Genomic DNA, 11629 nt, shown 5'->3' with positions numbered 1-11629 from the left:
TAGGGTTATTAGGACTCCATATTCCATTTCACTTGATCTTATCCAAAAACAAGTACAAGTATACAACAAAATAACTTCCCAAAAGTTCATCCACCCTGCATTCCTACTAGGCTACTACTACTATTATTGAACAGGCAATAAGAGACAATAATGGAGTACCAGTGAATAAGTTATTTGATTTGACCAGACAGTACTTTCTTTTCCATAAAGTAAATAAATATAAATTATTTAAAAAGATATGATAATAAAAGAGCTCCCCACAGATTCGTCATTCACTACTGCTGGCAGGTTTAATTTAGAAATGGCTCTATTTTATGATGGATAAACTTATAAATGATTCAATGTGCATCTGTTTTTGTTCTTTCTTTTTTTTCCTTGGGTACACGTGCATCTTACAACATGCTTCTGGAACCCACTTGCCACTTGGACTGACTGACACAATGCTAGAGATGCGTGGTGTATTTGTATCTGGTACATGGGAATAAAACAAAGTACAGTCAAGTATCACTAATGTTCCTCTTCATGTATTGCAGACGATTTACCAATCAGGCTCTGTTTGATTTGTAGGGAAAGGAAGGGAAAAAGTAGGAAAATTTATACAAATTTTGTAAAGGTTTCCTTATCTTTCATTTCCTTTCCCTACTTTTTCCTTCAAACCAAACACAGCCTCAAGTATTATATTACCATGCCACCTGGAAGGTTGGAATAAGGCATTTCAATGGAATTTATGTCAAGGAAAACATCCTCCCAAAGTCATCAATACTAGGAAATTAGTTCATAGTTGACATTAATGGAGATCATGAAGAAATGCAAACCATGGAAGAACTGTAGAGCGAGTAAGCCTACCCTTGGCTTGCATGGGAGCCCCATTTGTCCCATTCATTAAAATCTTTTAGGCAAAAGACAAAGAGAAGGAAATTCAAACGCATAAACTTATCTGTAGTTTCCATTAACTGAATAAAAGAAGATTGCAGAAAAATGAGAAGCATTAGAAGTTTTCTAATCTTTCTTCATGAGAACGCAAAGTTTACCAGAGAGCTTCTGGAAGTGATAGTACAACTAGAGTCTTCACATTGTTTGCAGAACTCATTAGGTAAGACATCAAAAATCTCCTTTAGCCCATAATGCTACTTGTATCTTGTATAGATTTATGCACCAGGTTGGAGATATTTTAGTTCTATGATAATGTGGGTTAAAGCAGTCACTTGGTGAAAAAGAAAAAAAAAAAGAAAAAACACGGACCATATTCTGTCTACCCTTCAAAAGATCCCAGATGACTAGGACCGGTTGACATTAGGTAATGGCTTTTTTTACCTTGTTAGTGTAAGATCGGGTACTATCAAGGTTCAAAGTATCGATACGATATGCATTTAGGTCGTATCGTATTGGTACTTAGAAATGGTTGATACACACTTTTTTTTTCTCTAAAGTTTGGTTTTTTGGGAAGTTTATAAGATGTTTTTTATTATTAAAAAGGTTAGGGATCCGAAACACCCAGAAACATATCTTTTTCAAAAGATACGATATAATACGGGACGTATCTTATCGATACTTTAAACCATGGATACTACAATATCACATGTCACAATTAGATATTATGTGATATACATTTAACTTTTATGATTTGCACAGAAATAGGGCAAGTATCTGTTTTAATGGATGCATGTTTCAACTTAAAAAATAATAATAATTAAAATAAAAAAAGCCAAAACCGTTAATTGAGTCGATAGTTCAACTGCCTGGATCAATGGATCATTGACCAGTTAAACAATTTTTGGCCAAAGACCAAGTTTAAGATAAAATGAAAGCGGCTGTCTGGATGGTTCCAAGGCCGAATGGTCCAGTCATCTGGATCAGTGACGGTTTGAAAACACTACATTATATAATATATTGGATTTTTAAGATTCGCAGGAGAGAGTCGGGACAGATGGCATAATTAACTGGAATATAGCGTTGGATGTAGTTGATAATTAACAAGCAGATGTAGAAAGGTGTACATACCACATGAGTGTGTAGCAGATCCGGACGGATCTCCTTAAATTTGGGTGCATGGACAGTCCACTCTTTCTCTCTGCTTACTAACAGGTAACAGCGTAGCAATTTATGTCTTTTGCATCGAAGGGAATGGGACATATTTCATTCTTATGGGTCCTGCCCAAGCATTCCCAAGAAAGTCTATAGAAAATAGATCGAAACAACCAAATTACACTCTATCTGTTTACTGTTATGCCTCTTTCGTTTAAGACATAAAAGTAAAATGTGAAAGATCCCATACAATCCGATCGGATATAGCAGGTGGGTCCATAGACTGTCCTCCCTGTCTTGTTTGTCATTACTCTCCGGTCACTACTCCAATACTTGGATGTTAGAATAACAAACACAATCGGATATGCTATGAGCTAGGAAGACCCGTGTGATGGAAACTGCCGCGTTTAATGGATCCTGTCCATTAAACCATACACATTAAATTATGGTTTTTAAAACCAAACCGGTGAGGGTTCGATTATCAGTTCAAACGGTCTGACCGTTTAATCTGAACGGTCAGCCTGTTTTAATAAAAAAAAATTAAAAAATGGTCAAAACTGTTTAAACGGTTCGAACGATCAATTGACTAGTTCAGCGGTTTTACTGATCAAAATCAATGATTTTAAAGAAAGAACACAATTTTAGAAAAAAAACGGAACCGATCAAATTTCCTGATTTTTCTAGTCTAACCATCCGGTTTTGAAAACCATGTATTAAATGAAAGGAAATTTGGAAAATTTTGTTTTAATAAATTATACATATGTGATTCAACCTCTATGACGTTGGTTTTATATAGTATAAGATAAATAGGGGGTGCAAGTCGGTGGGCCGGGTTTTAGCTCAACCCAAGCCCAATCCTAAGACGAGAGTTGAGACTATGAGTTTGGCCAAGTCCAAACTATCCAACGCAAGTACAGCCCGAATTCAAATATGTGTCTATATATGCATATAATTGGGCTGGGCTTGGATTGGAATAAGGCCAGGCCGGGTTTGAATTATCTAAGGACAATAACTGAGCCCAGCCCAAAAGATTAAAAACCTGAACTTTTGAATCCAAATCTGATCCAGTGACTAAAAATCCAACCTTAATCCGCATAGAATTGCAGGTTAAGTCTGTCCTGACTTGGGTTGAGCCCACCCAAGTTGCACCCTCATAGATAATAGAACGAGTCGTGGTAGGAATAATTCAGCAACCTCTAGGCTGTGTTTGTTTGTGGTGTAAATGCATATCAATGTAAAAATTCACCACTGATTCACATTTGTTTTCGGTGTAGAATGAGTCGTGGTAGGTATAATTTAGCAACCTCTAGGCTGTGTTTGTTTGCGATGTAAATGTAAATCAATGTAAAAATTCACCGCTGATTCACATTTATTTTCAATGTAAATATGGACTGGTATAAAATTCCAATCCTGGTCCATATTTTCTTGCATTTGTTTTCAGTGTTTCGACGTAAATATCTCCATCAGTTGAGTTTTACACCGATAATCAATATAAACGATACATCGATAAATATGTATTATTTACATTGGTTATCACACTTTAAAAAAAATCCAATGATTCACTAATTTTAAATCCATCGGCGTTAAACACTTGGTTTACACGGAAAACAAACGCAGCACTAGTGAAAAATGACCACACTACACTTTATCAACACATCGCTGATCGATAAAAAATTAAATTCAACACATCGCATTATTTGTTTTTTTTTTCTAAGCACTAGTGTGTTCACAATTCATTGGGGGGGTGTCATTGAATTGTAAAGTTTGGTGTGTTGTGTAACTTGTGTGCAAGTCCATCACAACATAATGGCTTAAGCTAATAAACTTTAAGGTGGTGTCCAACTATTGCCAAGTCCATGTGTCCAAGTTCTCCGTTTTGACATGTCTCAATTCCCAACTAAATAGAGACTGATACAAAGCTGATGAGCTTATTCATTTCTCTTTTTGTCTTTCGATGAGCATTCATATCAAACAGGTTTGTTTTGGAGATCAAAAGATCAAAACAGAAAACAACTTGCAAATAAGGTGAAAGAATAGCAAGTGGAAAAGAAGTTTCTTTCATTCAAGTGTTCAACCCAGAATGATTAATGGTGCTAAACCTCTGAAAACCCACCAGAATGATAATGTTGAAGAAGCCTATTGGCTTCCCTTACGCCACTCAAATAAGCTCCATGAGTAGTGGAATAATGGGTTTTATGTGTTGCTTCACCCGCAAATAGAATTTGAAGTGGAGGAGAAGCAATGTATACGCAACCGCCGCTGCTTTTCGGCAATGGCTCTGCCATGGAATCGAAATCATTGCCGCTCGAGCCGACTGCTACATAACTATAAGAACCCATGAACAAAGGGTCGGTTCCCCATCGGCTCCTGAGAACATTTCTGAGTTTTGATTTTTTCCCAAGAGCTCGGGAGCTCTCGACAGGATTCACATTCCCATTGCTGCATCCTTGATGGTTTACTAGCCCTCCGGACTGAGAATCGGATAAGAAGCTAGAGATTGTCCTCGTAACCCCGTTGATAATCTCATCATCTCTGAGAGACTCAAGCTCCAGAGCTTCTTCCCCTGCAAACCATGAAAGTAGGACACTGGAGTTTCTGTAAATTGGACAGAGAGAAGCTGTCCTCCTCATCCACCATGGGATCTTCCGGTTCCTTAACTCGGAATCAGACCGGTGGAAGACCATTTGCAAGAAGGGAAGTTTTTCACAAGTCTCAATTTCTTGATCATGGGTTGGATCCAATTCAAGAAACAACTTGTTGACTACACCGAATCCGAGCCTAGAAATTGCTTCAGTCTTGAAAGAGGGAAGTGGAGGATCAAACAAACCTGAGCCTTCCTGGATTCCGGTTTTCAGCACCCCCAAGGACACTGTAACTATGACATGATCAGCAAACATGGTCAAACCATCTTCGAAGTGGAGCTTCACGGGCCTACTACTGTCACAACTATTCTCCACTTCTGAAGATCGAAGCCCTTGTGGCTTCCATTCGATCTTCCTTACTTTCCTACCCAGTTGGATGGCACCAGCTGGTAGGACGGAAGCTAACGATTCGATAATGCTCAGGTACCCTTTAGGAATGGTTACCTCTTCACCCGGGAATTGACGGTACTTACTCTCTGCATTGAAGTCGAGTTTCAACAGATCACCGGCCGAAGTGTAAGTCCTTTCGGTGTTCTCGTTCATCGCATAGATGGCTTCCTGAAGCAACTTTGTGCTCCAGTTACCGGACGATTTGTCGTCTTCTCGTTCATCTGCCTGAGCCCAATAAACATCAAGTGCCTGGCGTAGAAAAAAACCCACTCCGAGATCTCCGAAATAGCCACGGCGCTTACAATTTTCGAGGGCTTTAGTTGCGATTCTGTAATAATCAACTTCATCATAGCTCTTACTAGCTTCAGTCAACTTTCCTTGAGCGAAATCCATCATCTTCCTGTAAAGCTTCGAAATGGGCTCGACAACAGGTGAGTCGATCCTCAACCCGCCTTCGGCGATGGTTACTGGGTCTTCATCAGGGAATCCATCCATGCATTCCCATGGCTGCTTGGAGTCCAAGGCATGAATTTCTTGGGCAATTTGGTGAATTGGACTCCCACCGATCCCATGAATCCATGTTGCACCCATTTCAATACGGTCACCACCAAAGTCTGAGGTGCCAATTCTTCCGCCTATTCTAGTCCCACCTTCGACCACGCAAAGCTCGAAGAGCTCTTCCAATCTTGTGGCCTTGTAGAGCTTGTTAGCCGCTGTAAGCCCGGCCATTCCAGCTCCAATGATCACAATTCTTGGTTTCCTTGCGACCATTGCTGCTGGTATCTCGAGCAGAAGGGAGAGATAAGGCAGATATGTGTCAGGTTTGATAAGGATTTATAAGGAGAGTTTGGGTGACTTGTTAAATACAGTGAGAGAACATGGATTCGGTGGGGTGTTTGAAGAGTTAGTTATCAGCTGTAGCGATGAGGGTGGGCTTTGTATGTATCACATAAAATTTAAAATATCTTATTCACACTTATACGGGTATGTAAAATCCAAAAACCTGTCCCCGCCCCTAAATCCATTTTTCAAAAAAAAAAAAAAAAACCTCCCCTGGGGGTTTTTACTTTTTATTAATCTTATTAAAGATTAAGATGGTTTTCGATTCATGTTTATAAGAAAATGAATGGCATATATGATTCCACAACTATATTATATCTTTTTATTTTAATGACAATTTTTGCTCATGGTTTATTTTTGAACCATGTACAATATATGAGCCTTAATTGTATGATTAATCTATACATGTATTTTCATTACCTATTTTGGACACATCATTTGACAAACACATGATAATTGGATCCGCTTGACCCATGAGATAGGAGAGTGGTGATGGATATATTATTGGCTGTGGGGTCAATAATAATTTGCCCCACACCACCAATAATGAGAAGTGAGAGATTGAATGGCTGTGGGCAATTTATATTTTTTTGGCGTGGGGTGTTATTATTGATCCCACAGCCCATAACTCAACTGTCTAAGTTCAGCTAATCTTCCTCCGTGAGACACACCATATAACTGCCATGTCATGCTTACATCGGTGAATCATGTTTTGAAACCATGGATAATAGTTTTAGAACCAGAAATATTATAAAATATAGTGTCTAAAATTATATATATACATGAGAAGCCCATTGGATTTAACTTTACGCTCCTTCAGGATTGGGCTTCAGACAAAAAAAAAAAAACCATTCAAATTTTGACAAAAGCTCAACCCGAATCCAAAGGCTTTACATCATTTATATAAGAATAGACAATCCTAGTATTGGGTTGTCCTTCAAAAACACGAATGACATGGAGTAGCATGATCACGCATGAAAGACAAATAAAAGCAGACTATCAACACTAACAGAAGATCGTTACAAATAAAAAAATTAACCTATCAACACTAATAAAAGCTAACATTCAAAAACACTAATAAAATGCACAAGGTTTGCAAGACGATCAGCAACAAAGTTTGCTTCTTTGAAGATATGATCATATGACACTGTCAGCATATCAGCATCCCTCTTATGAAGCTCTCATAGCATCCCTGAATAAAAGTTTTGAATTTTTGATGTTCCATGGGGTCTTATCTTCCTCGGAGGCCATTGATGACAACACTTGAGTCTCCCTCGATAATAGCTTTTGACTCTAGGGAGCAAAGACACATCTCGAAGGTTGCCCCATTTAATATCATGGGCCCAAAGCCAGGCCCCGCTCGACCCATTTCGATTCATGATCATCCTGATTGCTGATTCTGTCCGTAAATCAAATGATACACAAACCAAATACGATCCCTAATTTTTTTATTCTTTTTTTAGGGAAAATCTATGATAGGGTAAATTTTGATCAATCAAAACTCACCCATGAATTTTGATAAATAACTCCTAATTGACTATCACATTTATAATTCTAGTTGATTGGTAAGAGCTTTTCAGATATCATATATTTTCGATATATGGTCAAACCCTTTCTTGAATTGTAAGTGTTTTAAACTTATAATCGTATCAAGTTTTACTATGAAATTGAATTGAATTTCTAGCTACAAAAAGTATCACTACAGTTCTATTTGTAATACAACCATGATAGATACACCACCTCACAGCACTTTCAATTATGCATTGGGAACATCTCCCATATTGGATTTTATCATTCATGAAAAATGCTTCCAATTAGGGATGCCAATTGGATTAGATTTGGTCCAATCCGATCTAGTCCAATGTAAGTCCATTACAAATGGACCAGGTCCAATACAATCCAGTGAATATTTTGGACCATTTTGGATCAGTCCAATTTTATATTTGGACTGTCCAATTTATTCAAATTCGTTTTAATCTAGATTGGTTTCGACCCAAACCCAATCCTTGACACCTATATTCTTATCTTATGTCAGTGGACCAGATACTTGCTTAATTCAACCCAATCCAATACCAATTTATGACGGATGGACCAGGTCCAATCCAATCTAATAAATATTTTGGACTGGAATGGTCCAATCCAATATTAATTTCTTACAAACAAACAAGGTCCAGTCCAATCTAATAAATATTTTGGACTAAATTGGTCCAATCCAATATGTCTTGTTTGTCCGCCTAATCAGTCCAAATTGATTTTACCGATCCATTCATCCTTACTTCCAATTAGGGCTGTCAATGGTACCTGAAAAATTGAGACCCGACCCGATTATCTCGGATTTAGAATATGTATATATAATCGGATCGAATTCAGATGTTAGAATCTATATCCGATTACTAATCGGATTGGATTCAGATTTGACCCATCCAATCTTATTAAAATCAGAATCCGATTATAATAAAAATATATTTTATATATTATGTTATATGTGAATTTATGTATATAATAAATTTAATATATTATATTTATATTAATTTATTATATATAAAAGTAAATAAATAAATACATTTTCAATATTTCTGATATTTTAAAAAATTTATAGCATGGATTAAATCCAAATCATTAGGATTCAAATCCACATCCACTCCGATTACAGATTTACCGCCACTGCAAGGTTGGTGAGAAGCAGAGGCACACTCTATGAAGAGCAAATTAAATCTGAATTCACGTAAATTCTGTATCATGCACGTGGATCCCACGCATCATGCTGACGTGAGAAATGCTGAATGGCGCAGAACAATCATTGTACCCTATAGTGTTGGATTCTGAAATAGTCTATCTGTCATCCGACTCATTCCTGTCAAAAGAATAACCTATGAGTGCGGATCTCCTACCAACAAATGACGTTCCAACAACATGATCCCAGTCTCATGGTGTGATGATGTGCGGTACGAGATCATGGAGCACAGGAGATCCCAACTCATAACTTTATCTGCCAAGTGCCAAGCACAGCCCGGTTCCACTACCATGACACCTGGTCTGGTCTGGTTTGGTCTGTCCTGATCAACTGCGGGGACACTGCTGGAATGGCAGCTACGATTTAAATAAAAACCATTCTATAGCCGAGACTGGCTTGTATCAATAATCCGCACTTCTCCTCCAGTGCGGTTGATACTATACATGAAATGGAGCTTCATAAAGCTTATGCCATCGTTTGATTGCATATTCATCTAGTATTCTAGTATTCTAGTATTCTAGTGTAGTGTAGGATAAAAGGTTATCTAAACCAACTTGTCTTGCAAATTGGACGAAATGGGTTGGGTTAAAGGGTAAAGTTTGGGGCAACCTTTTGTTGGATTCAGGTTGAGACAAACCTACACTGAATCCGAGATGTCTACATCTATTTCTTTATTTTTTCTGACTATAAGGCACAGACAAGTTCACTTTTGCTACAGCAAGACTAAGAGGGGTTAAAACTCAAATTCATGGCCTTGGATGTATTGCTGTGACCCTGCCAAGGCTCATACAATTCAAATAAGGTGGGCCATACACATAGTCATACATCACAGGTTTTGATTTGGTTGTTTTAGCCTTGCACTGCCACATTGTTATAGCAAAAATGGTTTGGACATGGAGATATTTTGGTAAGGTTTTTTCACTTTTTGTTTTGTTTTACCTGGCTAAAAGGTTATGATCGTACCCAGTATGCCCCTCCCATGACCTTAAATAGCTAGGGCCAATATTGGGTAATGTTATTTTAAATGTCGATCGAACCCTATAGTTTTGCTTTTATTTTCATCTTGTTTTAGATGTTATGATGTTGGTTTATTTGTTGCTGTTGTTGTTTTTTTCTTATTTTGTCTCCTTTGAGAAAGAGTGCAAATACAAATAATATTCAGTGTAAATATAAATGTTATCCTTTTTCATGAATTGCATATTTGTATTTATACTCTTTTCAAACAGAGCTTTAATTGGTTATTCAATTACAAATCATGTATCACAGCTAGAAAAAAATGAAACTATTTTTATTACAAAACTTTCATAAATACGCAACAAAAATTGGATAGTTCAATTATTTAAATATTGATTTCATTGATACAATAATATTCATTTTCAACTGCACTTCAATAAAAATCTTAATTTGCAACTATTAATAAGGTTAAACTATCAATACCATATATCCGATACAAAAATATTCAAATTAAGGGGTTTTGGGTTGTTTAGGGGCTTATCTAGCCTAAGACCTGATTCCCTTTGCAATTTGAATGTGCACATAAACTACCTGATTTGCATGTTCATACATAGTGAGAGAATCAATACTTTAAACCATGCTAAGGATTGAACCTCACCCGTCACTAGGAATGGGAGTAGGTGGGTTCGGGGAAGGGATCATATCTTCCTCACTAATTCCGATTCTGAAATTAATACCTCATCCCCGTCTCTAAAAATTTCTTACCACTTAATATAGTTTTTAAATTATAAATAATATTTTAAATATGTTTTGGTATATATAATATAAATAATATAATAATATTTATGAAATATAAATAACATTATATATAATGAAGGGTTTTTTGGCAGCACCCTGTTGTTTTGACTACTTCCTAGTGTCTGATGACTTAGAGGTTGAGATGGAGTATTTCTGCTGGATAAAAGCTTGAATGCTGAATTGACAGGATTGATTTAGGAGGTTGCTCGGGTGCCGAGCTAGGTAGCTCTTCGAAGAGACCTGCAAGGAAATAGTGTCAGAGGACTCAAGGTGGTTAACTCGGCGATGTCGCTTCGATGCTTAAGTTAGTACTCTTGTAATAGATTGCGAGCTAAAATCAGAAAGTATGAGAGGTAGAATGTACTTAATCGTGTATCCTCCTCGTGTCATTGGGGTTGGTGCCTTTATATAGGCATTGTTTGGTGTGGTCTTCATGCACCGCATCCGAGATTTCCAGGAGGTCGCCTAACTGGTCCGAGATCCCTAGAGGTAACCACCATGAACGTTGACCACCCCTCCGAAATGTTTGGTACATGGGCCAACTTTCGAGAAACGTGGGAGTGTTAGGATATGCATACCGAATTTGTTGACAAGCACTTCTTGCATGTCGCCACTTGGACCTCAGTCAAGCCGTCACACCCTCGAGGGAGGTCGCTCCTTGCATTGAGGTCACTTCGGCTAGTGGCGAGGTGCTAAAGGTCGGCCCTAGACGAGGCGCTCCTAGCCGACCTAAGTTCTAGTCGAAGTCGCTAGGTCGGAGTGAAGACGAACCGCGATCTGGGACTCCAAATCATCGCTTAGGTGGAGTCCATGTGTCATCCAGTTGTTCTAAGATGCCATGTGTCACGATGTGACTAGAGGGTCAAATCCGCCCTCATCAATTGCCCCCCACTCCCGAGTTGAGGGCAGCTTGGCAAAGGGAGTAGATCGTTCATTCCTTTTGGCCCATAATGACTTTTGATGAGCTCGTAGTCATAAGGGTCGGTCCAATTTGCTTCTCAGGTCGGAAGAGTTCGAGTGTTTGCATCCTTATACAGGACCTCGCCGTCTTGATTTTCGGGGCATAAGAACGAATTCGTTTGCTCGATGAGAAGTGGAGCAGGTACCCCGAGGACATCTACCTCATTAGGGATGTGACCATCAAGCGGTTCTGCAATTCGGCTAAGTACCTCAAGAGCGAAGCTCATCATGCCGTCCTCAAGAAGGGGTTATAACTGTGTGGTTGCTTTATTAGGTCGCTCCACCT

The 11629-nt window shown here is 38.3% G+C and overlaps 1 pseudogene across 1 annotated transcript; it reads right to left on the bottom strand.

Annotated features, from left to right (window-relative positions):
- Positions 1–3934: 3934 nt before the first annotated feature.
- On the bottom strand, positions 3935–5962 carry LOC148846953 (putative polyamine oxidase 5 pseudogene; annotated as a pseudogene). The gene has a single exon (XR_016100451.1). The product of XR_016100451.1 is annotated as a putative polyamine oxidase 5 pseudogene (transcript).
- Between the last annotated feature and the right edge of the window lie 5667 nt (positions 5963–11629).

Source organism: Nelumbo lutea, chromosome 6 (assembly GCF_056320005.1).
Source record: "Nelumbo lutea isolate HS-2025 chromosome 6, American lotus-T2T, whole genome shotgun sequence".
In the NCBI taxonomy this organism is placed as follows: domain Eukaryota; kingdom Viridiplantae; phylum Streptophyta; class Magnoliopsida; order Proteales; family Nelumbonaceae; genus Nelumbo; species Nelumbo lutea.
This window is presented reverse-complemented; position numbering and strand designations above follow the sequence as displayed.